The sequence below is a fragment of the Artibeus jamaicensis genome, unplaced genomic scaffold (assembly GCF_021234435.1).
Source record: "Artibeus jamaicensis isolate MK-2021 breed Jamaican fruit bat unplaced genomic scaffold, CSHL_Jam_final scaffold_1019, whole genome shotgun sequence".
NCBI classification, from domain to species: Eukaryota; Metazoa; Chordata; class Mammalia; order Chiroptera; family Phyllostomidae; genus Artibeus; species Artibeus jamaicensis.
The window spans coordinates 18,523,236-18,550,035 of record NW_026522025.1 but is presented as its reverse complement, the minus strand read 5'-3'; the positions used below and the strand labels follow the sequence as shown (position 1 = coordinate 18,550,035).

Sequence of the window (26,800 nt, the reverse complement as noted above, 5' to 3'; positions counted from 1 at the left end):
ACCATGAATCTAGAACTAAAATAAAACTTCCTCTTTGTTCCTATCATTTTCAGTGTTTATTATACATCACAAAATGTTAGACCTTGAACTCCCCATCTGAGTCCCTGCATTATACTGTCAAATGCACAAATGGTAAACTTTTATTGTGTTAAGTCACTGGAATTTGGAGTTGTTTGTTACAGCTCCTAATGTTACTTAACGCAGAGAATCACACCTTTTTTTCAAATAGAAAGTTTTTTTTCCATGTGGTAGACATTATACATAATTTTCACCAACACTGTTTCTTGCCCACTTCTGCAAATTTAGAGGATGTAATTACTGGTTTCCTCGAAGTTGATTAAACTATTTGTGACTAACTCTGGCCAATAAATTGTGAGTGAAAGTTATGTGTGGCTGAGGCTATGGACATCTCACATTTAAGTACCCGGGCTCTCCTTTCCCACGCTGAGTGACTGCAAGAACTGATTTTCTAGGTGGTGCAGCCACAGCATAGTCAGCACCCAGTGGCCTCGGTTCCTGAGTGACTGTGAAGTTGAGCTCCAACTTACCAAGCAAAGCATGTGTAATTTGAGGAGGAAATGAGTTTTGATTAGATCAAGCCAGATTTTGAGGTTGTTCATTAGGGCAGTACAACCTACCCTATACCAATATACGACATACAGGCTAGACTATGTACAATATATATGTATATATACATATATATCACATATGTGATGTTTATATACAAACACACATATAATTGTGCCTGTGTATACACACATGTATATACATAGGCAAACACATACATATGTATTAGGCTATGTATATACGTGTACACATATATACTGATATGATTACTAAATTGTTGCATGAAGAATTTTGATGATATGGTGGAGCTTTATTTTTTGACTTTAAAAGAAAATTTTTAGTAATTTAGGTCATTCTCTAAAATTTTATTTTAATTGTTCAAGTACAGTTTTCTGCCTGTTACTCCCATTCAAGCCTAACCGCCCCCCCGCCCAGTCCTCCCCACTTTCCTCCCATTTCCACCCTCCCATTTTTTATTGTCCATGTGTCCTTTATTGTAAACCTTTCCCCTTTTCCTCTGGAATTCCCTCCCCTGTTCCCTCTGGTCACTGTCTGCCTATTCTCAATTTCAGTGTCTTTGGTTATTTTTTTGCTTGTTTGTTTGTTTTGTTGATTAGTTACCTGTTAAAGGTGAGATCATATGGTATTTGTCTTTCACTGCCTGGCTTATTTCAATTAGCATAATGCTTTCCAGTTCCATCCATGCTGTCACAAAGAGTAGGAGCTCTTTCCTTCTTTCTGCTGCATAGAATGTCATTGTGTAAATGTACCATAGTTTTGTGATTCATTTAGTGATGGGTACCTTGGATGCGTCCAGCACTTGGCTATTATGCAGCTGTGAACATTGGGGCATATAGGTTCTTTTGGATTGGTGTTTCAGGGTTCCTAGGATATAATCCTAGAGTAGACTTGCTGGGTAATTTAGGTCATATTTTAATGAAACCATGCCAAAACCCATACACCTAAGTAACCTCTGTTGGAGGTTCTGCAAGGTGCTAATTATGCCCATTGTCCTCTGCATCCTAAACAGTATGAAAGATAAAAATAAGAAATTGGTGAAACTGTGGATCTCGAGATAACTTTTAACCCCAGTAAATGGTCAAAATGGACTTTTCTACTCTATACCACCTAATGTGAACTAGCTCATTCATCTCCTTGTAGAGAGAGCAGCTGGAGGACTGTGGGCTTGCCCCTAGACATGAAAAGCCCTCCTCCAGAGACCTTAATAGTGTATGAAGCAGTTAGCAAGGAAGAAAGCAGCTACTACCTGAAGACATGTTAAAAAGGGAACAAGACACTGTTGTGTTGTACAACAACGACATCTGTCTCAAACTTACCCTTCAGAGAAGTAAATAGTGAGGTAATTGGGAAGAGAGATATATGGTGGTCTTCCAATATTGTGTATGAGAACTCTCTATACTACCTTTGCAACTCTTTGGTAAATCTAAAATTATTTCACAATTTAAAAAATAAAGGAAAAATATCTTTTCTTCTAAGCAATGGGACACAATCATTAGAAATCTAATTCTATGAGCAAGCTTATGGCAAAGTCTGCTTAAGTGATAAGTGGATTAGGTAGGGGAAGGCTGAGTGGTTATTTTGGAGTTCCTCTTAATATTCTGACTTAAACTTAATAGTAGTACTCTTCTTATAATACCCTGTAGCAAAGCTTAGACAAGATTGACATATTTAAATAAATCTTCACTGAAGGCTAGTGAATAATGAAAGAAACAAACACTTCAAAAAGCTGATCTAAATATGTAACTGAATTCTCATAATTTTGTGAATACTAAAAGATATTCTCCTTTAGTTTACTCTCAGCTTCCTTCCACTTGGAGAAGTTCTTTTTAAATATCCACTCTCCAAGAATGATACCTGCCCTTCTCAACCTCTAAATCAAGAAGGGGGATGTTAAAATTTTACCCTCACTGTTCCCTGAGGGGTGGAGAGCTTCCACAGACATACTTGCTGGATGCAACATCCACATCTCTATATTATGAATAAACTCGATGCTTACAGAGTAGACATAGGAGGGACATCTGATGTCAACAACCTCTTGAGAGTCAACAGTACAAAAGAAATGGCTAATAGCTTTGGAATCAGAAAGAACATGTTTAAACACCAGACATGCCAGGCTTCTCTTAAGCAAAATACCTATTTAATTCCCAGTTTGCTTAATCTGTAAAACTATGATGACAGAACCTATTTACAAGGTTGTTGTGAGATTTAAATGACTCATCATACAAAACAGTTACTGTGGAGCTGTGGGGAATAGATTCCACACTCTCTTAAAAAGTAGGATTTGATTTTTTAAAAAGTAGGATAAATTTGAACTACGAGCCCCAACATGGAGGGAGGAACAAGTTTCAGCATGAGAAGTGAAGGTACACAACTGTGAGGTGGCTTTGCTGAACAGTGCATACTTTCTCCACAGTTGTACACCTACCAGACTGTGGTAACAAGTACAGTTTCAGAGTATTTTTAAATCAGCATGATTCAACTCTTATGTCATGACACCATAGAAATATTCACAAGATGCCCTGTCCTGTAAGTTTCAAGATTCATTGGAAGGCATAACTCAACAGACCGCAAATAACATTTTTCTCTTAATTGCACAATCACAGAAAATTCAGTCAAAATGAGTTTGTGGGTTGTTGGTTTAGGGTTTTTGGTACTTCCACTGAAAACAAAATAAGTTTAAGACTAAGAGGGATACAAAATGGCAGTCATCCATAAATTCCAAGTAATTGGTGAACATATATGTAACCTGACAATTCAGTGACCAGAAATTATTCTAGGAGCACTGATCATAGAATGATAGCTTATAACATATACAAGAACTCTTAGGAAAATATTCAAAGGCCTTATAAAACCAACTAATGATGTAATGATATTTTGTCCTGTTTAATTACCAATCATAATGCAATATAATTAAACCCACTGGCAGAAGGATAACAGTACCATGATAAAGACAATTAAGTTAGTCACAACACATGGAAGATATATTTATGTACCACATAAATCTTCTGACAGAAAGGATCTAGATCTACCATAATTAAAACTTGCATTTTTCTGGCATCTGCATGTAATAAAAAATATTCATATTCCATATTCTAAGGAGTAGGATGAATTGTCAATAATAGTGTTTCTAAAAAATGGCATACAAATATTAATTAATCTTTAAAGAGTTGGATTTAAGAATTTAAGAATTATTTCTTCTAGTGCAGATGCTTAGAGAAGCTCTGGGTGAGGAAAAAATAATATTAAAGGGCACACATAATTATTTCTTTCAAAAATTGATTTTCATTTCTTCATATACCCTGGGAAATAATCAGATATTGGCAATCACATATTGCAACTATCTACTCCCAGATTTGCAGTTCTTCTTTTAACTTTGTACATCTTTTGGCATATTAATTTTTAAATTTTAATTTCAATATATTGTCAATTTTCTCATATGGCTTGTTTCTGTGTGATATCTAAGAATGACTTCCCTATCATGTGGCAACATATATTTTCCTATTTTTTTCTTCTAAAAGAATTTTTTTCATATTTAAGGCTTTAATCTCTCTGAAGTTCATTTTTGGGTGCAGCTTAAACTTAATTTTACTTTTTCTAAGGAACTCCACTGACCCATCATGTATTTTTAATTTGCTATGCTTTTTCCACTGTTTTATAACACAATGTCTATCTTTTTTATATATATGTAGATATATATACATAATTTACATTTAAGTTATGTAGATTAGAGGTTATATTATATTTTTAAGCCAGAATAGTATTACTTTTTTATTTCATTTAATTGTTGTTCAATTAGAGTTGTCCCAATTTTTCCCCCGATGCTATCCCCTGCCCTGCTAACCCCCTGCTCCCTCAATCAATTCCTATACTTTGGTCCATTGTCCTGAGTCTTTTATACATGTTTCTTGATTAGACACCTCCCCTTTCTTCCCCTGTTACCCCTCTCTCTCCTTCTCCCTGGTCACTGTCAGTTTGTTCCTTATTTCTATGTCTCTGGTTCTGTTTTGCCCATTTGTTCGTTTTGTTCATTAGGTTCCCCTTAGGGGTGAGAGCATATGGTATTTGTCTTTTACCCCCTGGCTTATTTCACTTAAAATAATGCTCTACAGTTCCATCCATGCTGTTGGGAATGGTAGGAGCTCCTTCTTTCTTTCTACTGCATAGTATTCCATTTTGTAAATGTACCATGGATTTGTGATCCATTCATTTACTGATGGGCACCTAAGGTTGCTTCCAGCTCTTGGCTATTGTAAATTGTGCTGCTATAAACATTGGGGTGCATAGGTTCTTTTGAATTGGTGTTTCAGGATTCTTAGGGTATAATCCCAGAAGCAGGAACTGGTTTGAAAAGCAGTTCCATCTTTAGTTTTCTGAAGAAATTCCATACTGTACTCTATGGCAGCTTTACCATTCTGCATTCCCACCAACACTATACCAGGGTTCCCTTTTCTCCAGAACCTTGCCAGCACTTGTTGTTTATTGATTTGTTAATGATGGCCATTCTGATCCATTTGAAGTGGTATCTCATTGAAGTTTTAATTTGCATCTCTCTGATGGCTAGTGATGTTAAGCATTCTTTCTTATGTCTATGTGCCCTCCGTATGTCCTACTTGGCGAAGTATCTGTTCAGGTTCTTTGCCCATTTTCTAATTGAATTGTTTGTCTTCCTGGAGTAGAGCCATGTGAGTTCTTTATATATTTTAGAAATCAAACCCTTGTCTGAGGTATCACTGGCAAATATGTTTTCCCATATGGCTGGTTCCCTTTTCATTTTGCCGATGTTTTCTTTGGTCATGCAGAAGCTTTTTAATTTGTTGTTGTCCCATTTGTTTATTATTTTCTTTATATTCTTTGCTCTAGGACTTACATCAGCAAAGATTGCTACATGGGATATCTGACATTTTACTGCCTACGTTTTCCTTTAGGACTTTCCTGGTGTCACAACTTACAGTTAAGTCTTTTATCCATCTTGAGTTTATTTTGGTGTATGGTGCAAGTTGGTGGTCTAGTTTCATCTTTTTGTGAGTACCTGTCCACATCTCCCAGCACCATTTATTGAAGAGGCTATTTTGACTCTGTTTTACACCTTTCCCCCTTTGTCAGATATTAACATGAGCTTATTTCTGAACTCATTATTCTATTCCATTGATCCATGTGTCTGTTCTTTTGCCAGTACCACACTGTTATGATCTTACATTAATACATACCTATTTTAATTTCTGTAAATTTATAATAAATCTTGATATCTGGTAGCCCAACTTATTTCCAAATAAATCTTGACTTTTATTACTTTAGTCTTCTCTATTAATTTTAGAATTAGCTTTTCTTTTTTTAATATATTTTATTGACTATGCCATTACAGTTGTTCTATTTTCCCCTTCATTCCCCTCCCCCACCACTCCTCTCCTTTAGTTAATGACCACGTGTCTCAAGTTCTTTAGATTCTATATTTCCCATACTATTCTTGCCCTCCCCCTATTTTCTACCATCTATGCTACTTATTTTCTGTACCTTCTCCCCCCTTCTCCTTCTCCCACTCCCCTGTTGCTAACCCTCTATGTGATCTTCATTTCTATGGTTCTGCTCCTGATCTAGCTGTCCTCTTACTTTGCTTTTGTTTTAGGTGTGGTTGTTAATAACTGTGAGTTTGCTGTCCTTTCACTGTTCATCTTTTTTATCTTCTTTTTCTTAGGTAAGTCCCTTTAACATTTCATACAATAAGGGCTTGGTGATGATGAACTCCTTGAACTTGACCTTATCTGAGAGGCACTTGATCTGTCCTTCCATTCTAAGTGAAAGTTTTGCTGGATAGATTAATCTTGGATGTAGGTCTTTGGCTTTCATGACTTGGAATACTTCTTTCCAGCCCCTTCTTGCCTCTAAGGTCTCTTCTCAATATTAACCAATGTCAAAGAAGTGTTTAACCAGTAGATTATAATCCCTTGTTGTTTCTTTAAATACATTTTTAAAATTATTTTCTTAATTGTTCACCTGGGCATTGAAATGAACATCTCAACTGAAAACAGTATAGTTTGGATTAATCCCAACTTAATTTCAGTAGTATGAAAAACACTGTTCCAATATATTTCCATTCCCTTCCCCTCCTCTGTGTTATTATTGCCATGCAGATCATATCTGTGTATACTATAAGCCAATGAACACCGTTCTATAATTATTGCTTTGTGCAGCTGTCTTTTAGCTACAATATTAAATTACCTTTACCGGTGCTATTTATTTTTTCATGTAGTTTCAAATTACTGTCCTTTTACTTCATCTTAAGGGTTTCCATTAGTATTTCTTATAAAACAGGCCTGCTAATAATAACTTTTTTTAGCTTCTGTTTTTTGGGGAATTTCTTAAATTCTTCATTTTCAAAGAATAGTTGGATATAGAATTCTTGACAGTTTTTTCTTTTAGTAGTTTGAATATGTCAGCCCTCTGTTCTGACTTCCATAGTTTCTGGTAGAAATCAGCTGTTACTCTTATTAGAATATCCCTTGTATGTGATGAGATACTTCTCTCTGATGCTCTCTAAATTCTCTCTTTGTCTTTGTCTTTCAACATTGATTATGATGTGTCTGGATATGAAGTGCTTCTTGGAATTTCTTGAGATTCTGGATATGTAAACAAGTTTATTTCATCAAATTTGGAAGGTTTTCAGTCATTATGTCTTCAAATACTTCTTCTGCCCCTTTCTCTCCTTTTCTTCTGGAACTCTCATTATGTGTGTGCTGTTTATGTTGATGGTGTGCCACAAGTCTTTGATGTCTGTTAATATTTCTTTTTCTTTTTTCCTGTTCCTCAGAGAGAATAATCTCAATTTAATGATCTTCAAGTTAAATGTTTTGTTTTGTTTTTCTGCCAACTTGAGTCTGTTGTTGAGCCTCTTTACAAAATTTTTCCTTTATTATTATAGTTTTCAACTTTAGAACTTTTGTTTTCACTTTATAATTTCAGTCTCTTTGTTAATATTGTCTGTTTGCTGAGATATGGTTCTGAGACTTTCCTTTAGTTCTTCAGACATGATTTCTTTAAGTTCTTTGTGCATACTTACAATATATTATTTAAAGTTTTTCAAGTAAATTCCACATCTTGGTTTACGAAGGGACACTTTATATTGTTAGCTTTTCCCCCATGTATGAACCATAATTTGTTTCTTTGCATGTCTCATAATTTTTTGTTGACAACTCAATATTTTAAATATGTAATGTAGCAACTTATGAAATCACACTAATCCTCCTTTTCACTGGTTCTCATTGTAGCTGTTATTATTGTTGTTTCTACTGAGTTTTTGTTTTCTGACTTTTCTGACTGTCCATAAAGTTTAGGTTCTTTGCATTGCATTGCTGCTCTAGTCTCTGCTTAATTTTTATTGTGCTCATCTAATAATTAGACAGATTTTCTTTAATCTGTTGAACAAGTAAGTTTCCCAGCCTTTCCTCAGGTGCTCTTTTGGTTGTTATGTTCTCTCTTCAACACTTTGGTAGTTTACAGCTCTGCCTTAGCCTTGACTTCCAGCTTTTTGAAGAGCCTCAAGATTAGCAAGAGGTAAGAATAGAACCTGGGCACTCACATAACATTGCATGTGTGTTTGGGATGGCATTCTACATCCCTAGAAATAAGTCAAAGCTTTTCAAAAACCCCTATGTGCTTTCCATTCACCAGATTTTCTTTCTAAATATTTTAGTCAATTTTTGTTTGTTCCTAGAAGTATTACCACTTATGCAGCTGTAACAATTGTTGCTGACCATTTTATATAACTGCCCTGGGGACAATGATAGCCTTACTGAGAGAGACTTGAGTCAGGTCAAAGAAGGACTAGGTTCGCAGATGGACTTTCCCAGGAAGCTACCATTCAGGTGATCTAATGATAATTCTCTGAAAGCTGTTGGGGGAGTTCCAAACTATTTGTATGTCTTCCAATGTCTGCTAGGTGACTGGTTTTCATGGGTACCACATCTCTGAGGCTGTTGATTTTCAAAGCTACTAAGAAGCTAAGAAAAGGGACATGGGAATAGGGCAAGTTGATACACTACAGAGCTCACTGTTCTTATCAAAAGTCTGTTGTTTTTAAGTTCTCTTCACATCGTTGCAAGCTTTTGGTTAATTTACAGAGTTTTTTAAAAGTTGATTTCAATATTTTTTACCACTGTTCTTATTAATTTTCTCAAAGAATAAATTTCAATGGTCTTTATGTAAATTTTTGTGTGGCTCCCAAATTTATATGCTGAAGCCTTAGCCCCTAGTGTGATGGTATTTTAAGGTTTGGGCTTTGGGAGACGATTAAATTTAGATGAGTTTGTGAGGGTAGAGACCCCATTTTAGGATTAGTAGCCTTATAAGAATTGACATCAGATAGTTGCTTCCTTTTCCTCTTTTCACCATATGAAGACACAATGAGAAGCCGGCCATCTACCAGCAAGGAAGAGGATTCTTACCAGAATCTGACCATGGTGTCATCTTGATCTTGAACTTTCCAGGCTCAAGAAGTGTGATAAATAAATGTTGTTTAAGCCACACAGTCTATGGTATTTTGTTATTGTAGCACAAGCTTATAAAACACTGCCTTTCCAGAAGTTCTCTATTTTTTCATGTATTTAATAGTTATAAATGCTTCATTTTATAAAAAAAATTGTTCTCATTCTCTTTGTCCACCCTATTAGAATATTAGATTTTCTTATTGGACTGGGATTTTTTTTATAACAAGTATATGAAACTGTGCCATATTTTTGCTGAAATTTTCCCAATTTGTTATTTGCTTTTAAATATTATACTTTTGTACATAGAGATTTTTATCAAGTACGGTATATTAATATATATCATCATATTTTATCACATTAGAAAGAGTTAAAAATTATTCATATTTTCTAGGTTTTTTTAATGATTTCATTTATATATCAAATGTTTCCATTAATCTAGAATTAATTCTGGCATATGTTATAATAGGAAAAATCATCTTGTTTTTTTATCCCCAAATATTTTCTCTAACAGAATTTATCTAATAATCTATTTCATCTCCCATTGGTTTGTAATACTTCATTTAACATATGTTAAATTTAGAAATATAATTATGTACAATAAGAAAGTTTCTGGGCCATTTCTTTTGAACTTTGATCCAATTCTTACAATTGATCAAATACTACATTTGTTGATATATTGCTGCTTTATAGTCTATTTTAATATATGGTTATTAATTAATATGTAATGTCAAGAACAAATAGTAGATGAAAAGTAGTTTTGGAGTATGTCCTTTCTGTCTTTGCTCCTCTAGTTTTTAAATTCTTATTCTAATTTCAACAGAGGTGTTGCCTCCTCTAATGAGATTTTTGTAAGTCCTTCTTTTCCTCCTCCTGGGTACAGCTAGGTGCCTTTATTTTTTGTTGCTTCTTTTTAAAGGATTTTGTTTATTCCTTTTTAGAGAGAGGGGAAGGGAAGAAGAAAGAAAGGGAGAAAACATCAGTGAGAGAGAGAGACATAAATCTATTGCTTCTCATATGCACCCCGTAACTGGGTACCAAACCTGAAACCCTGGCATATGTCCTGACCAGGAATTGAATCAGAGACCTTTCACTTTGTGGTACGATGCCCAACCAACTGAGCCACACCATTCAGAGCTTGCTGCTTCTTTATATTTTCATAATGTCTCATTCATATCTTTGTTATAGCATATACCTCAATGCATTTGGAGGGTTGAGATTTTGACTATTTATACCACTGGACCTTGGTAAACTCTTTCAGGACAGAGACTATGTTCTATATCCATGATGATTCAAGTGATTTCTGACCATATTAGAGGCTCAATAAAATTTCCTTGAACAAATGAAAAATTGTATCAATTGAACTTACCTCTGATGTGGTTAGTGGGGAAAAGAACATGTAGTTTACAATTTGGGCATTGTTGTCATTAATCTAGGACTTATGAATACAAACATCTAGATATGATTCAGTAATGTGTTGATTTTAAATTTTCTTATTCTGCTTTAATAAGAAGTTTGACTATCATCACTGGATATTTAAAAGCTGTTGTTTAAATGCAGTCCCCAGTCATTTGCTGTTAAAATGCTCCTTGCAGATTATCTCTATTGCCAATTCTATTTGCTTTTTAAATGAAACCAATTTAAATCAAGTGTCTCTAGAATATCTGCTAATCCCAGCAGGGCTTAAATGTCTCAACACTCTTTATATGCACTTGGAGAAATGACTTTCTGTTGCACGCGTCTGGCCTCAGCTGCCACAAAAGAAGTTATGGCTATTGGACAAACATTCACATCCCCGACAGACCGTGTGACTATGAGCTTCCAGTTAGAGATTTCTCAAGAAGCAAATTTGTACCCCAGTAGCTAGTCAACAAAAGAGACAGTTGGTTTCCTTGATAACAGTTATAGACTTTTGCATTTTGAATCAGACTTGCATCTCAGCATCACATGTAACCAACTTATTGAATAAGCCATATTTTTAGCAAGAATTAAACATTTTTTTAAATCAGAAGGGAATATTTACATTTTTCAAGCAAAAATATTGAAAGTTTTTAAATAGCCTTTTAACAACCCAAATGATCACAAAGTCTAGCAATTAATCTATTCAATCTATTAAACTGTGTCAAAATCATTTTGAAATAAGCCAAGATATAAATAAACTCACAAATACATACATTATAAGAAAGACAGATAATTGTAGTAAAGCAGAAACAATTGGATAAACTGTCATGAATAGGAAGTGCAAGCTGATAGCCTGGAGTGGAGCTAAATAATTACAACAGCTTAGCTGTAAACCACACAAACAAAAAATACAATCATTTAAAGGAGACTTAAATTTGCAAAGACAATTGAAGTGGAACACTTATGAATTTTTTATTAATCCAGTCAAAGACAACATGCATAATATTGACAGATGCTTCTGCATTCCATGTTAATTTAATGAGTTCATCTTGAAGAATCCACATTGGCTACTTAGAGTCCTCGAGGCTCTCTGTAACCTTTTGATACTCAGAAAAGTGGCTTTTGCATCATGTATTTATGGTCAGACATGACATTACAAGATTTGAAACCTGTCTTTCTCCAACAGGAGCAAATAAAAGTGACAGCAGGCGTCAGCTCCCAGCACTCACCAGCTACATGGGAGCTACGGAGCAGAGAGAAAAGGACATTGCAGCTAAGCAAGCAAGTGGTTCAGCAGGAGGATCTGATTGTAAGTTAAAGCTTGGGGATAAAGAAAAGAAAAAATTCTGCTTTTGTATTTAATGCAGTCAAGTCCTAAGGTTAAAATCTGTATTTCCAAGCAGGGTTTCAAAGTTTTGATTTTCAGGAAAAGGAAATATTATAAATGCTTAATTCTGTTCATGAATAAAGAATGATTATGTTCCAGCAATAGTAAATTATAAAGTTCAACATGTCATTATTGCTGACAAAATGCATGATATAATTAATTACAAATTTACCTTCAGATGAAGTGATTTTTATTGGGCATAAATAACCTCTCCAATTCCCCACAGCAAAAGAAATTCCCATTTGGAAAACCTAAATCCCCACTTATTGAGAAGTCACTCTTTATGAAATAAGCATTGGTATATCTAGGTAACACTTCAGTGTATATCAACTTATTGGTGTCTTTTTTTGCTTCGGGGAAACTGGGAAAGGGGAATTGTGAAGTTGCAGATGGCCCGGGCAGTTAGGGTTTAACTACCTGTTAACTTATAGTGATGGATACAGTGCAAAAGAAGTGGGAACCACCTGACAGAGACATTTCAATGGGATAAAAAGGAAAGACAGAGGCCCATAGCTTCTCAAACACAACCCTCGTCCCCCTCTAGGTCTTTGCACTTGCTGTTCCCATGAAACTCTCCACTCCCCTGTACAGTCCCAACCCGCTTCTCTACCTGACTAAGTCCTCTGCAAACTTTGGGCCATAGCATGAATGTCACTTCCTTTGGCAAGTCTTCTCTGGCCTCTAAGATTAGGATGTACTCATGGAACGCTGATTTTTTTTTTGACACATAGGAACTACAATTAATTCTCTAATTGTATTTTTAACACTTTTCCAACTGAATGATAAGCATCATCACAGCAGGGTTTATTTACCATTCTTTCCCGCCCCCGAACACATTAAACACACTTTTAAAAATCTGCAGCCCTAGCTGGGTAGTTCTGTTGGTTGGAGCACCATCCCATACACCAAAAGTTGTGCGTTTGAATACCAATCAAGACACATGCCTAGAGCCCTGGCTGTTGTAGCTCAGTGGATTGAGCGCGGGCCTGCGAGCCAGACAATCGCGGTTCGATTCCCAGTCAGGGCACATACCTGGGCTGCAAGCCGGGTTCCCTGCAGGCCAATTCCCAGCAGGGGATGCACAAAAGGCAACCATACATTGATGTTTCTCTCCCTCTCTCTCCTTCCCTTCCCCTCTAAATATAAATAAATAAAATCTTTAAAAAAAAAAAAGACACATGCCTAGGTTGAGGGTCCCTCCCTGTTTGGGACCCATACAGGAGACCATGAATCTCTCTCTTTTTCTCTCTCATTTCTATCTCTCTGTCTCTGCCTCTCTTTCTCTCTCTCAAATCAATAACTATATCCTCAGGTGAGGATTTAAAAAATTATTTGTAGGCTGATTGGTGCAATGTGAGGGTGGTGGATGTCTGTCTAGGTGGCAGCGGAACTCTGAGAAAGTTATGGACAGGAATGAAAGAGAAGATGAAGGGAGAAAAAGACAATCTTTTTAATTTCTCCGTTTTGCTACTTCCAATTGGCCTTGCTGCTTCTCACTGGCCCCTACTTTCCCTACTTTCTGCAGCCTTCTCAATGAGGGTTTTGGTAGGAACGACGATAAAATCAGATGTGAACTTACATAGTGCTTGTCATATGTCAGGTACTGTTCTAAACACAAGCTGACATCTTTGGGCATCACATAATCCTATGAGAGACTTTTATTATTTGTTTGTAGGTGAGGACACTGAAGCATTAAGGGATCATTTTATTAATTTCCTGGATTCACACAGATAGGATGTGGTGGACCTAGTATTAGAACTCAGCACTCTGACTTCAGAATCCATGCTTTTAAATGTTTTGCTAAGATTATATGAAAAGTGGGTTTGAAAGACATCCTTGCTTCATTAACATATTTCTTTCTTTTTCCTTGCCCCCCTCCTGTGTAGGACAGTTTGACTTTTACTGCTTCTCCCATCTACTTTGCATCCAGTGGTGGCTCTGCACGCCAGTTCTGATAAATGAGGCATAAGCAGTATCTTCTGGAGAGAAAAGGCTTCTGGGGAAGCAATTATTTTTCTAAAAACATAATGAGACAACTGCGAGTTGTGGCCAAGCTTCCCTCTGGTTACTGTTTGGGATGCAAGTATTACGCCTGGAGCTCTAGAAGCCATTTCATACCCATGAGGGAAAAGCTAAAGAACCATAGAGGAGATAGCCAAAACTTTTACAATATTGAGGCGCTGAACCAATGGCAGCATTGGACCATATCCGTTTCCCTTGTTCTGTGGTGAAACCAAAGCCAATTTGTTTACCCACTGTTGGCAATGTTTTCTTTCACTCATAGCTGAAAACAAGCCTAAATGATGTTAGTAAGCAGAGTCCTCTTGCCCTCCGCCCTCCCAGTCACATGATTACATGAACACTTTTTCCATCAGCATCTGCATTTTACAAGCACCACTTTTCTCCCCTCACACCCACTCGGCAAAACACCAGCTCTGGGTCAGTCCCTTTACCTGCTTTCTTCATCCTTACACCTGGAATGCCAAAGAATTCTAAGGAAAAAAATTATAATACCAGGAACTTTTATCACTGAGAATGTATGTTCTCCAATGTATTTTAGAACAAATTTCTTTGTCTAATTTTTCTAAGAATCTATTTTTGTTCTTTACTACACTTTTAATTTCTTTTCCTAATCTCCCTCTGTTCTATCTCAGCAGATAAACTCACCGACTTCGTGTAGAAAATTGAAACCATCAGTCATGAAAAACAAAAGGTATTTTTTTCTAAAAATTTATTTACATCCTTATCATCTTTATCTCTTTTTGTTCAAGGTCATAAGTTTCCTGTCTACATGCTTGGAAGTAATATGGCAAGTTACACAGTCAGCCCTCCAAATCCATTGGTTCAGCATCCATGTATTGAACCAAGGGTGGATGAAAAAAAAATATATATATATATTTAAATGTTATGCTGCTGCTGACATGTACTATACAAGCAGTAGGCCTACCATAATTGCATTTAAACTGAATGTGTATAGACTTCTATTTCTTTTCATTGTTGTAAACAATTCAGTCTAACAACTATTTACATAGCATTTACAATGTATTCAGTATCAGAAGTAGTTTAGAGATTATCTAAAGTATACAAGAGGATATGTATGGGTTATGTGCTATTTTATACAAGTGACTTGAGCATCTGCAGGCTTTGGTATCTGTGGGGGGCCCTGGAACTTATCCCCTGCAGATATTGAGGAACAATATACATATAAATGAAGAAACAGAGATAAATAAAAACAAAGTGACAGCAGCAGACTAATCTTGCCAATAGTAGCATCTATGGCCAAATTTTTGAAAACTATTTATTATAGTAGGCTCCTCAGAGTCCAAGATTCCCAATACACACAATTCACAACCCACCGAGGAAAACATATTTAAATGAATACATTGCAATACACTATCCAAGTATAATATTTGAAGTGGGTTCACCCACTAAATGGGAAGAAAATAAGGAGCAGTGAGCAACTTTGCCAGAATAGTAAGAGAAGGATTACAGCATTGGCAAGAAGCCTTCATGGAGACTGCTGTGGTGGAGTGGGAACTAAAAAGGTAGACTTTAAGAGATACAATTCACCTAAGAGTGAAGACATGTGCAAAGGTTGGAGACACTGAACACAGCAAATTTCCGGGAAACAGAGGACTAGTATTCTGGATCATTCCACTGGAATTGGGGTCTGGAAAGAGAGGTTTTAGGGAAGTAGACAGGGGCCAGGTTATCAAGCACAAGGCTAGGTCTCAGATTGGAGTTTTGTGGGGGAGGGTTGTTTTTTAAAAATATATTTTATTGATTATGCCATTACAGTTGTTCTATTCCCCCCCTTCATTCCCTTCAGCCCAGCACAACCCCTCCCCCACAACTCCCCCCTTTAGTTTATGACCACATGTCTCAAGTTCTCTAGATTCTATATTTCCCATACTATTCTTGCCCTCCCCCCATCTATTTTCTATCTACTGTCTATGCTACTTATTTTCTGTACCTTCTCCCCCTTCTCCTTCTCCCACTCCCCTGTTGCTAAACCTCCTTGTGATCTTCATTTCTATGGTTCTGCTCCTGATCTTGCTGTTCTCTTAGTTTGCTTTTGTTTTAGGTGTGGTTGTTAATAACTATGAGTTTGCTGTCCTTTGCATTGTTCATCTTTTTTATCTTCTTTTTCTTAGGTAAGTCCCTTTAACATTTCATATAATAAGGGCTTGGTGATGATGAACTCCTTGAACTTGATCTTATCTGCGAAGCATTTTATCTGCCCTTCCATTCTAAATGAAAGCTTTGCTGATTACAGCAATCTTGGATGTAGGTCTTTGGCTTTCATGACTTGGAATACTTCTTTCCAGCCCCTTCTTGCCTGTAAGGTCTCTTTTGAGAAATCTGCTGACAGTCTATTGGGAACTCCTTTGTTGGTGACAGTTCCCTTATCTCTTGCTGCTTCTAGGATTCTCTCCTTCATTTTAATCTTGGCTAATATAATGATGATGTGCTTTGGTGTCCTTGGGTCCAACTTCTTTGAGACTCTCTGAGCTTCCTGGATTTCCTGGAAGTCTATTTCCTTTGCCAAATTGGGAAAGTTCTCCTTTATGATTTGTTCAAATAAGTTTTCCACTGGTGGCTGTTCCTCTTCCCCTTCTGGTACCCCTATAATTTGGATGTTGGAACATTTAAAGATGTCCTGAAGGTTCCTAAGCCTCTCCCCCTTTTTTTGAATTCTTGTTTCTTCATCCTTTTCTGTTTGGTCATTTTTTTCCTCCTTCTGGTCCACTCCTTTGATTTGAGTTTCCTTTCCATTACTATTGGTTTCCTTTCCATTACTATTGGTTTCCTGTGCATTTCCCTTCATTTCAATTAGTTTAGCCTTCATATGTTCCTCTAATTTATGACTAAAATCAACCAGTTCTGTGAGCATCCTGATCACCAGTGTTTTGAACTGTGCATCTGAAAGTTTGGATATTTCTTCATCACTTAGATTTATTGGCTCTGGGGCTCTGAGTTGTTCTTGAGCCATGTTTTGATCTGTTTGTGCCTGTTACATATGAGGAGTGGAACCTTAGTTGTTCACCAGGGCGGGGCCACCCAGGTTGCTGGTTTGTGATGCTTATGTGGGGGCTGGGTCAGAGAGGGACAATGGTGGTCCCCTTTGCCACTTCCTGCCCCTGGGGCCTGCGGAGGTTGGTCTCACTGCTCACTTCTTCACCGGTTTATCTGCGTGCAAATGTGTGACTGTGGTCAGCCCTAAGTGGATCTACCACCTTGTGCCTTCAGTGGGTCCGCCCGCTTCTCCACACCTGGGATCCACCCATGGCTGCTGGCGTACCTGGGTCGTGGGCCCGGGTCGGTCTGGTGGATCTTTCCTGCCTGACCCTGCTCTGCTGCTGGCTCTGCCCCTCTTACCAGTATGGCTGAAGGGTTTGTTGTTGTCAGACTTCCGTATAGTTCAATTTTCTGTGGTTTGGCTGTGTTTTTGTTGCTAAAACTTTGTTGTTTTTAAACTTGGTTGTGTGAGAAGGCACAATGCCTCCATCTTGGCAGAAGTTGTGGTTCTTTTTTTTTAATCCATTTATTTATTTTAGATAGAGGGGAAGGGAGGGGGAAAGAGAGGGAAACATCAATATGTGTTTGCCTCTCTTGTTCCCCTACTGGGGACCCAGCCTGCAATCCAGGCATGCACCCTAACTGAGAATTGAACCAGCAACCCTTTGGTTCACACGCAGGCTGGCACTCAATCCACTGAGCTACACCAGCCAGGGTTTGGATTTGAGTTTTAAATCGAATGACACTGTGGTTTGGGAAAAAAAACAAAAACAAAACCCCAAAAGGTATAGAATCTTCCCAAGATGTTCTTAAGAAGTGGGAAAGGAAGATTTAATTTAGTACCATTGAAGGCAGAGATTCTGAAAAAAACCTGAAACTGCTTTATGTTTACACCTCTTCAAGTTCGGACTGTTTAAGAATCTGGTGAGAGGCTGATGTTGTCAAAGATGACATTCAGGTTTCCGGCATGAAAGAGGAAGCAGTGCTGTTACCTGATATGGAAATACAGCAGCCCAGATATGGGCATAGAGGTCTGAGAGTCCACTGCCTGAAAATGTTAGCTGAAGCATTGTTGGAGGAGGTGATGAATCAAGGAGAGTGAAGTGGAGGGGAGCCAAGGACAGTCAAAGGAAGAAAGTGAATGTAGGATACTGAAAATAGTAAACCAGACCTGTGTTTCTGAAGGAGAAAATATATAGACAAAAGGGCCAGCTGTGGCTTCTGACCCCAATTTTATTGCCATCACAATCTTGTGATTGTGATGGCAATAAACAGTCCAGACCTGCTGAGCACCTGTGCTTTTTTCAGTCTCTGCAGAGAGACACAGTATGATTTTGTTTTTCAAGTTCTGCAATGTATACTATAGGTAGGCAAAGTATGTTTATCATGGGGTGGGAGAATGGGGCTCAGAACTCCAGAAATGTCTGTTGGTCGATAAAACAGACTTCCAGGCAAGAAAATACATAATTCATTGCTCCCTCAGTGACTCCTTGGATGTTTCATGACATTTGGGTATGTTAAGACATACCAACTACAATATACTGCATCTTCATAACCTGCACATACCCTAGAATCATAATTTCACAGACCAGGAAAAAGTATAGCTAGTGAAAATAAAATGCATTTGTCAAGAGTTCTCAAGCATCTTTCTCAAGTTGAGAACTCCAGAGTATGAGCTGGTATATGCATTTGTTGTTATCTCCCAGGTTACATGCCCCCTATCTATGCCTCTCACAGGGATACTTAAATAATACATATACTGATACATTTCTTGTGATGCAGGGTCAGTTAGGACTGTAGAAGAGGAAAGCTACCAGTGGCATGCGTCTGCCAAGGAGGTATGTCATGGTGACTGCACTTGTCAGACCATTGTTTTTTTTAATTAACTTTATTGAGGTGATGTAGGTTAATAAAATTATACAAGTTTCGAGTGTACATTTCTATGACACATGACCTATGTATTGCATTTTATACCTACATGCAAAGTCAAATCATCTACCATCACCATATATTTGGCCTCCTTTACCCTTTACTAACTTCCACCCCCTTTCTTCTGGCAACTACCATACTGTTGTCTGTGTCTGTGAGTTCCAGTTTTATATCCCACATATGAGTGAGAACATACTGTTCTTAGCTTTTTCTGACTCACTTACTTCACTTAGCATGATATCCTCAAGGTCCATCCATGTTGTCACAAATGGCAATGTTTCATCTTTTCTTATGGCTGAGTAGTATTGCATTGTACATATGTGCCACACTTCTCTATTCAATTATCTATCAAGGGACCCTGTGATTGTTTCCTTGTCTTGGCCACCATGCATAATGCTCCAATAAACATAGGGGTACCTACATCTTGAAAATAACTGTTTTCTAAGTTTTAGGTTAAGTACCCAGAAGATGGATTGCTGGATCATATGGTAACTCTATTCTTAATTTTTTGAGGAACTGTCACACTGCTTTCCATAGTGGCTGCACCAGCTTACATTCCCACCATCGGTGAATGAGGCTTCTTTTTTTCTCCACAACCTCTCCAACACTTATTAACTTACATGTTGATGATAGACATTCTAACCAGTGTACGGTGGTATATCTTGTAGTTTTGATTTGCATTTCCTCAATAGCTAGCAAAGTTGAGCATCTTTTCATGTATTTGTTGGCCATTTGTATGTCTTCGTGGGAGAAGTGTCTTTTCAGGTCCTCTGCCCATTTTTAAATTGGACTGTCTGTTTATCCAGTGTTGAGTACAACTTCTTTAACTTTTTGGATATTAACCCTTTGTCAAAACTGTTGCTTGCAAATATCTTCTTTCATCTGGTTTGTTCTCTTTTTGCTTTGATGGCAGGTGTTTTATTTCTTTTTTCCAGAATATTTTTAGTTTGATGTAGCCCTATTTATTTATTTTTGCCTTTATTCCCTTGCCTTTATGCTCAAATTCATAAAATCATCTGTAAGATCAAGGCCCATAAGTTTAGTACCTGTGTTTTTCTCTATGTAATTTATTGTTTCAGATCTTATATTTAGATCTTTGATCCATTTTGAATTAATTTTTGTACCTGGGGGTAAACTATAATCTAGTTTAATTCTTTTGCATGTGACTATCCAATTTTCTCAGTACCATTTTACTGAAGAGGATTTCTTCTCTCCATTGTGTTTTAGCTCTTTTGTCAAAAATTACTGGCCAATATGCATGTGGTTTTATTTCTGGACTCTCAATTCTGTTCCAGTGATCTGTGTGTCTGTTTTTCTGTCAACATCATGCTGATTTGACTACCATTGCTCTGTAATATAATTTGAATTCAGGTAGTATGATACCTCCAAATTCATTATTTGTCCTCAGGATTGCTTTGTTCATTTGGGGTCCTCTGCAATTTTATACAAATCTGATGAGTTTTGTCCTATTTCTTTAAGAAGTGTCATTGGGATTTTGATGGGGACTGCATTAAATCTGTATATTGCCTTGGGTAATACAGACACTTTAACTATGTTGGTTCTTTCAATCCATAAACATGGAATATCTTTCTATTTCATTGTGTCTTTTTCAATCTATTTTAATATGCTTTGTAGTTTTCAGTATGTAGTTTCTTTACGTTCTTTAAATTTATTCCCAGGTACTTTGTTCTTTTTTGCTGTAATTGTAAAACAAATTGTTTTTTCATTTCTTTCTCTGAAATTTTACTGTTAGTATATAAAAAGACAGCGGATTTTGTATCCTTCAACTTTACTGTATTTGTTTATTGTTTCTGGTAGTTTGTTATTGTTGTTTTTTATGGAGGCTTCAGGGTTTCTATATAAAGAATCATGTCATCTGCCACGACTGGTGTGGCTCAGTGTATTGGGCATTGTACTGCAAATTGAAAGGTGTCCGGTTCACTTTACTCTCCTCCTCAAACTTTTCCTCCAAAATTAAAAAAGGGGCAATACTTCCTAACACATTTTATAAAGCCAAGATAACCCTGATACCAATACCTGGTAAGGATAACACAGAAAGGAAAACTACAAACCAATATCTCTGATAAACACAGAGATAAAAATCCTTTTTAAAAATCCTAGCAAATGAGCCCTGGCTGGTGTAGCTCAGTGGATTGAGCGCAGGCTTGCAAACCAAAGGATCATAGTTCAATTCCCAGTCAGGGCACATGCCTGGGTGGCAGGCCAGTTCCCAGCAGGGGACGCATGAGAGGAAACCATATATTGACATTTCTCTCCCTCTCTCCTTCCCTTTCCCTCTAAAGATAAATAAATAAAATCTTTTTTTTAATCCTAGCAAATCAAATAAAACAACACATTAAAAAATAATATATCATGATCAAGTTGGGTTAATTCCAGGAGTACAAAGATGGTTTACATAACATACACAAGTTGATCAAGGTAACACACCATATTAACAAAATAAAGGACAAAAATCATGTGATCTTATCAATAGATGCAGAAAAACATTTGATAAGATACAACACCCCTTTATGATTCCCAGACCATTTTTGTGTCAGGACATCATTGGCCCTTATGGTCTCTCTTAGTTCCTCTTAATCATAGTTCTCTAGGCTTTTTATGTTTCTGTGAGCTATGAACTCTTTTGGCATAAATTAAGCAGATCTAGTTATAGATTTTTGCAACCAGGAATCCAGACTAGTGCAACAGTGATTTGTATTAGTTTTCCTGGACTTTGGCCTCAGCGAGCTAACTTCTATATTGCATTCAGATAAAAATATGAGACTCAAAGGAGACCATCAGTGGGAAGTTTAGTAAACATTCATAGGATTTCTTGGCCCAGTATCCCCTTTCCACTTATATATACTCTCATTCTGGCATATGTCTTAAACCAGGCCAAACACATTTTACCATCATCTCCTGCCATAGTGATGGAAAGAAAGGGTAGACATGTGACCCCAATCTTGTCAATCAGACTTGAGTCTGAGATTTAAAAAATAAAACAGAAAAACAAAAACTGTTGAAAGAGGTGTGGGGATGAGCCTGGAAATGTACATTTCCCTGGAAGTAACACTTAACTAACAACTAGTAGGTACCCGATGATCAGAACAACGCTGAGGGGAAATCTACTCCATTTTCAGAGTCCCCCTGAGGGACTGAGCCAACATTTCCCTCTGTGGGGCTCTGCTTCATTCCACACCCTTCTACCTTTGCCTAGGCTCCTTCCCTTTCCTGGCCCCAGTCTCAACTCCCTTGTCAGATATCCCCAGGAATACTTCCCAAATCACTTTCAGGGTCTGCTTCTGGAGAATCTAATCTAAGACACCAGCAGAGCCAGCAGTTCTCTCCTTCCTCGTAGATGACAGTACTTGAGACATAAAGTCAACCAGCAGGAAGATAAGTCAAATGTTTCCCATCATTCCAGTCTCTCCAACAGATGAAATGATAAATTTCCACTCCTACCTAAGCTAGGTTGAGTTTGATTTCTGTCATTACGACTCATAGACAAAATTCATCAGGGCAAGATATACTGAGTTCTTTCCTTGCTCCACTTAACAATAGATCTTGTAGACAAGTGAGGAATGTCAATGATATCTTGTCTACAAGATTGGTACTTTGGGTGCCAAGCACCCTACTTATGACTTACGTATTTTCCACTAGAGTTTACTTAGTAGTTTTCAAATTTTTCCATAGAACAATCACCTGAAAAAGTTCAATCTACCTTCATACATTCCATAATATGTATATACCTGTTAAGAAAGAAAAATAGAAGAGAGTAAAATCTTTCTAAAATGTGATTCTGATGATATCAGAGCAAGTTTAGAGCTCTTCACATCTCCTCCTTCTTCTCGAGATTAGTTTTATACCATTAAAATGGTCTCAAAATGCTTTATTATGTGATGTCAGGTGTAATCTCCAATCAGATTTTTTTAACTCCACTCCTGTACACTACACATAGTGAACATTTTCAGCTCCTTGAGTGACATGTTCTTCCTTATCCTCAGACCTTTGTCCCTCCTCTTCCTCCACATGCTCATATCCCAGGGTCTGTCTTCACCTGAATTACTCCTTTTTAGGTTTCATGATTCGGCCAAGATGTTACTTTTCCCAGGAAGCCATCTTTGATGTCCCACCTTCCACCTCTCCTGAGTTTTTCCATTGTTCCCTTTAATTCCCTATAATTTTACATTTCTTGTGTGATTAAACATATTTGTTTGAAATAAGAATATATGATCCTTCAGGGGAAATTATATTAATTTGTTCAATGTTATATTGCTGGAATCTAACAAATTACCTGGCTCATAATGGATTCATACTATTTTTGGATGAATTAATTAATTAATGAAAAAGAAAAAAGAGAGATGTTGAGAAAAGATAAATGATGTCTTTGAACACCAGTATAGCTGGTACACTAAGTTCCAATGTGGAAACTTCTTAAGAGACCTATCTTAATGGAGAAAAGATGTAAATATTTTTTCTTGCCAGCATGTCAGCTCTTTATGATAGCTAAGGTTAATAAACACAAAATATGTACTCAGCAACAAGGTAACTCTTGTGATTTATAGTAGGATCAAGAGTCATTTGGCTGTGGTACCTGGCTCTCCTCCCAGACAAAATACCCAAGTTCTCTTGGAAAACGGACAACTAAGATGAGTATACCCACTGAGAGACCTGGGTCAATCACTTAACCTCTTTATTGTTATATTAATTTCAATTAATGTTCAAGAGCAGGAAGCTGCAGAGACTGCTCCCTAAAACAATTTCATTTCCAAACTTGTCTCATTTAGTCAGCAGATAGATTAAGGAATAAGGAAACACTGACTTCAAGGACAAAGTGCAAGACTGAAAGTCAGAAGTTCACAGACTATGACAGCAAAAAGAGACAGCACTAATCTAAGTAAGCTATATCTTGTCCAGTGCAGTGACAAACTTATCCTCCTTGCAGCATCATTTATTAGTTTTATTGCCAAGTTTCACTCTGATCAGTATCATTATGCTGGATAAAATATCCTCAAACAATAGACTAACCATTTTCAGAAATGAAAGATATGACATCGATACTGCCACTCTATGCAGCATCCTGGACTGGTCTCACTGACTCATCAAGGTGTTGATGAGACAGGCTCATCCTCAGAATGGTCCTCATTGTGTTCCTCCAGCCATCGCTATTGTCCAATTAATCTTGCCATGGAAGATAAAACTATTGTGTCACTCTTACTTTTCTGGTTAACCAGTATCAATCAATTACCTTTTGGGATTTCAAACAATAATCTCCCTGCCATTATTGATCTCACCGTGTCAAAAATCACAAAACTACTTACCATATGCCAAGCCACTGTTCTTAGAGAAGACAGTGTGACATCTATGGAACTAATAAAAAGAGCTCTCACCCACATTGACTTTATGCAGCATTTACTTCTTGGGGATTACTTTTTTGTCCCCTTTGCTATAACACTACAGATTATATCCATGCTCACAAGTAGCAATTAGTGCCTGAGTATGTCTGACTCATGGCCAACCTAATCCAGTCCATTTCTACAGAGAAAAGTGTTGGCAATCTACCCAGTCGAGGAGCAGTGAGGCTGCTTTGTTTACACAAAAGAATGTCAATCCTACCACATTTTTTTCATTTTCTAAAATATCTTGATCCAAGCACAGTTGACAAAGAATACTTGAAAAATAACACTTTTCTTCCTTAAACTATTTGCCTTCCATCTCATCATCATTAATCTTATCAGGAAAAAAATCTTGGTCCTTCATATTCTCTCTTTCTTATAATTTATCCCAGGGTTTTCTAAAATTTAACCATTTATATCCTACTTTTATGACCTTTGCCAAGTATACCCTTATAGATGGTAGACAGATAGATAGATGATAGATGATAGATAGATGGATAGATACATACAGGTACTGACAGATCTATACATAGCTAGATAACCTATATTGAACTAACCTACTTTTTATAATCTTTTACTTATACTAAACAATATTACTTATTGTTTAGTGTATTCATATATACAAAACTACTTATATATTTTTCTCATATACATGTAAAAACCATAATTATTAAAATTTAAAATTATCAAGCACCATCTAAATTGATCTGAATAATGAGTATAACTCTCTGAGAAACAATGATATGCCAGCAGTTCTTAATATGGGCATGCCAGAATCACCTGGGAAGACTTTTTTTTTAATCCCAATGTCTAGAGCTCACCCCAGACCAGGAAAATCTGAATAAACATATCTGAGAACAATGATATATCTAAAAGAGAAAAAATCATCATGCAGAAGCTCTTCCCACTAACCTGTGACCCATGTGAAAACCTCGAAATAGACACTTCCAGTCAAAACTGAGCTGGGAGCTGCTTTACTAATTTGATCCGCGCTTCTTCCCCTCGGTGAGCAGTTCATGAGCTGGCATTCAATTTCTACCCTAATCAATGGTTCTGAAAGAACTTTTAATTGTGAAAAGATCAGTTATTTTGGCAACAAAGTTTAATTTTTTTTTAAGTTTGTTTAAGCCAAATAAAACAGAATCTTTACAGAGAAGTGTACGGTTCTTCATGTTCCTTCACCTATACACATTTGGACTGAACTATGGATTTTTTTAAATACAGGAATTTGGTCTTTCTCACATCTATGGAACTATGTATCTAAAATTTTAAGAGGTGTCTGGTACATAATAGACCCTCTGTAAATGATAAATAAATAAATGAAGTTCTAATACTTACAAGATACAAATTATGTCAAAAATGTTTCATAATTACTTCCCTTCTCTGTTGAAGCTTATCTCTACTGTGTGTATGGTGAGGCTTTCTTACATGACTTGAACAGTAAGGACTAAAGATTTCCCAATATTTTTATCCCTTGCTAATAAATTAATAGTAAAAGATAAAATGCTACTGCAATAATGCAATAACTGTGTGTGGCTTTGGCATTTGCAATCGGAGGAACTGCCATTAACTGCAGAAGAGATGACTGTGTCTACAATTACAGCTGAACTGGCATCATTTCACTCCTACCAAAGCCACCGCCTGGTGCCCAGGCACTTCATAGTAAGTGCTCAACAAATATGTCATGGGCATTTGAACTAACGTGATTTGTAGGATATAATCAAAACATTTTTGGTGAGGGAGTTTTTCCCTACCACTAGGTGAAAGCTTTGGCTAGCCCACCACCACTTACACTTCTCCAGCCTTTCCATCCAGCCAGTTAAATGTAACCTCCAAGAGACTGATTTTCTTCCTCTGTAAGATAAGGGCTGGTACTACAAACTAATGTCTCCATTCTGTTTCTAACTCTCTCTCTCTCTCTTTTTTAAATATACAAGTTGGTGACACTAAGTACATTCATATTGTTGCTCTACTTCTAATGTTTTAATAGCATGATTTTAAATTTTTTGAATAGAGCTGGATATATCTTAACTTTGTTTTTTCATTCATAATTTAAAGAAATAGGGTGGCATTTCCATAGAGACCCCTCTATGATTATAAACGCTGATCTCACGTCTCATTTCCAGCAAAGGCAGGCTTTGTGTACACAGTGGATCTTGAGAGAGCTGAAATCATTGACTTACAGAAAATGACATAAAACCTGCCTGATGATTTTAGCATTCTCATCAGACGCTTGTCTCTTTGATTTTAAAGGGTTTAATTTCTATTTTAATGGCACATGTATTCAACATCTTTTCTTTCTATTAAGCTCAGAAAAACTCTTACCAGTAGTTGCCACCAAGTCTGCATAAAGGGTATTTTTTATACAACTGATCCATGGATATGTATTTTGGAAACTTCCCCCAGCACCATCATTAATTTTTCATGTAAACAGCTAGTGCTCACATTTTCTGAGCTTCATCCATGAGAAAGTGACTGCAAAACACTGGCAACTCATATTATGGTGATGTCTCTAACTGAGCCATAACAGTCTGCTGCAATTGCATTGTCCCTGATTGATGTTCTTATTTTCTCCAGAGTCAATTCCTGCCATATGTTGTTGA

The 26,800-nt window shown here is 36.9% G+C and overlaps 1 long non-coding RNA gene across 4 annotated transcripts in view; it reads left to right on the top strand.

Annotated features, from left to right (window-relative positions):
* Positions 1-26,800, top strand: part of LOC128625866 (uncharacterized) — a 103,022-nt gene that overhangs the window by 62,436 nt on the left and 13,786 nt on the right. For 3 of the 4 annotated variants that reach the window (XR_008389710.1, XR_008389708.1, XR_008389711.1), the window contains exons 2-3: positions 11,653-11,775; positions 14,508-14,566. This is a non-coding gene — a long non-coding RNA (uncharacterized LOC128625866). The remainder of the gene's footprint in view (positions 1-11,652; positions 11,776-14,507; positions 14,567-26,800) is intronic. The other variant, XR_008389709.1, reaches the window with a different exon arrangement.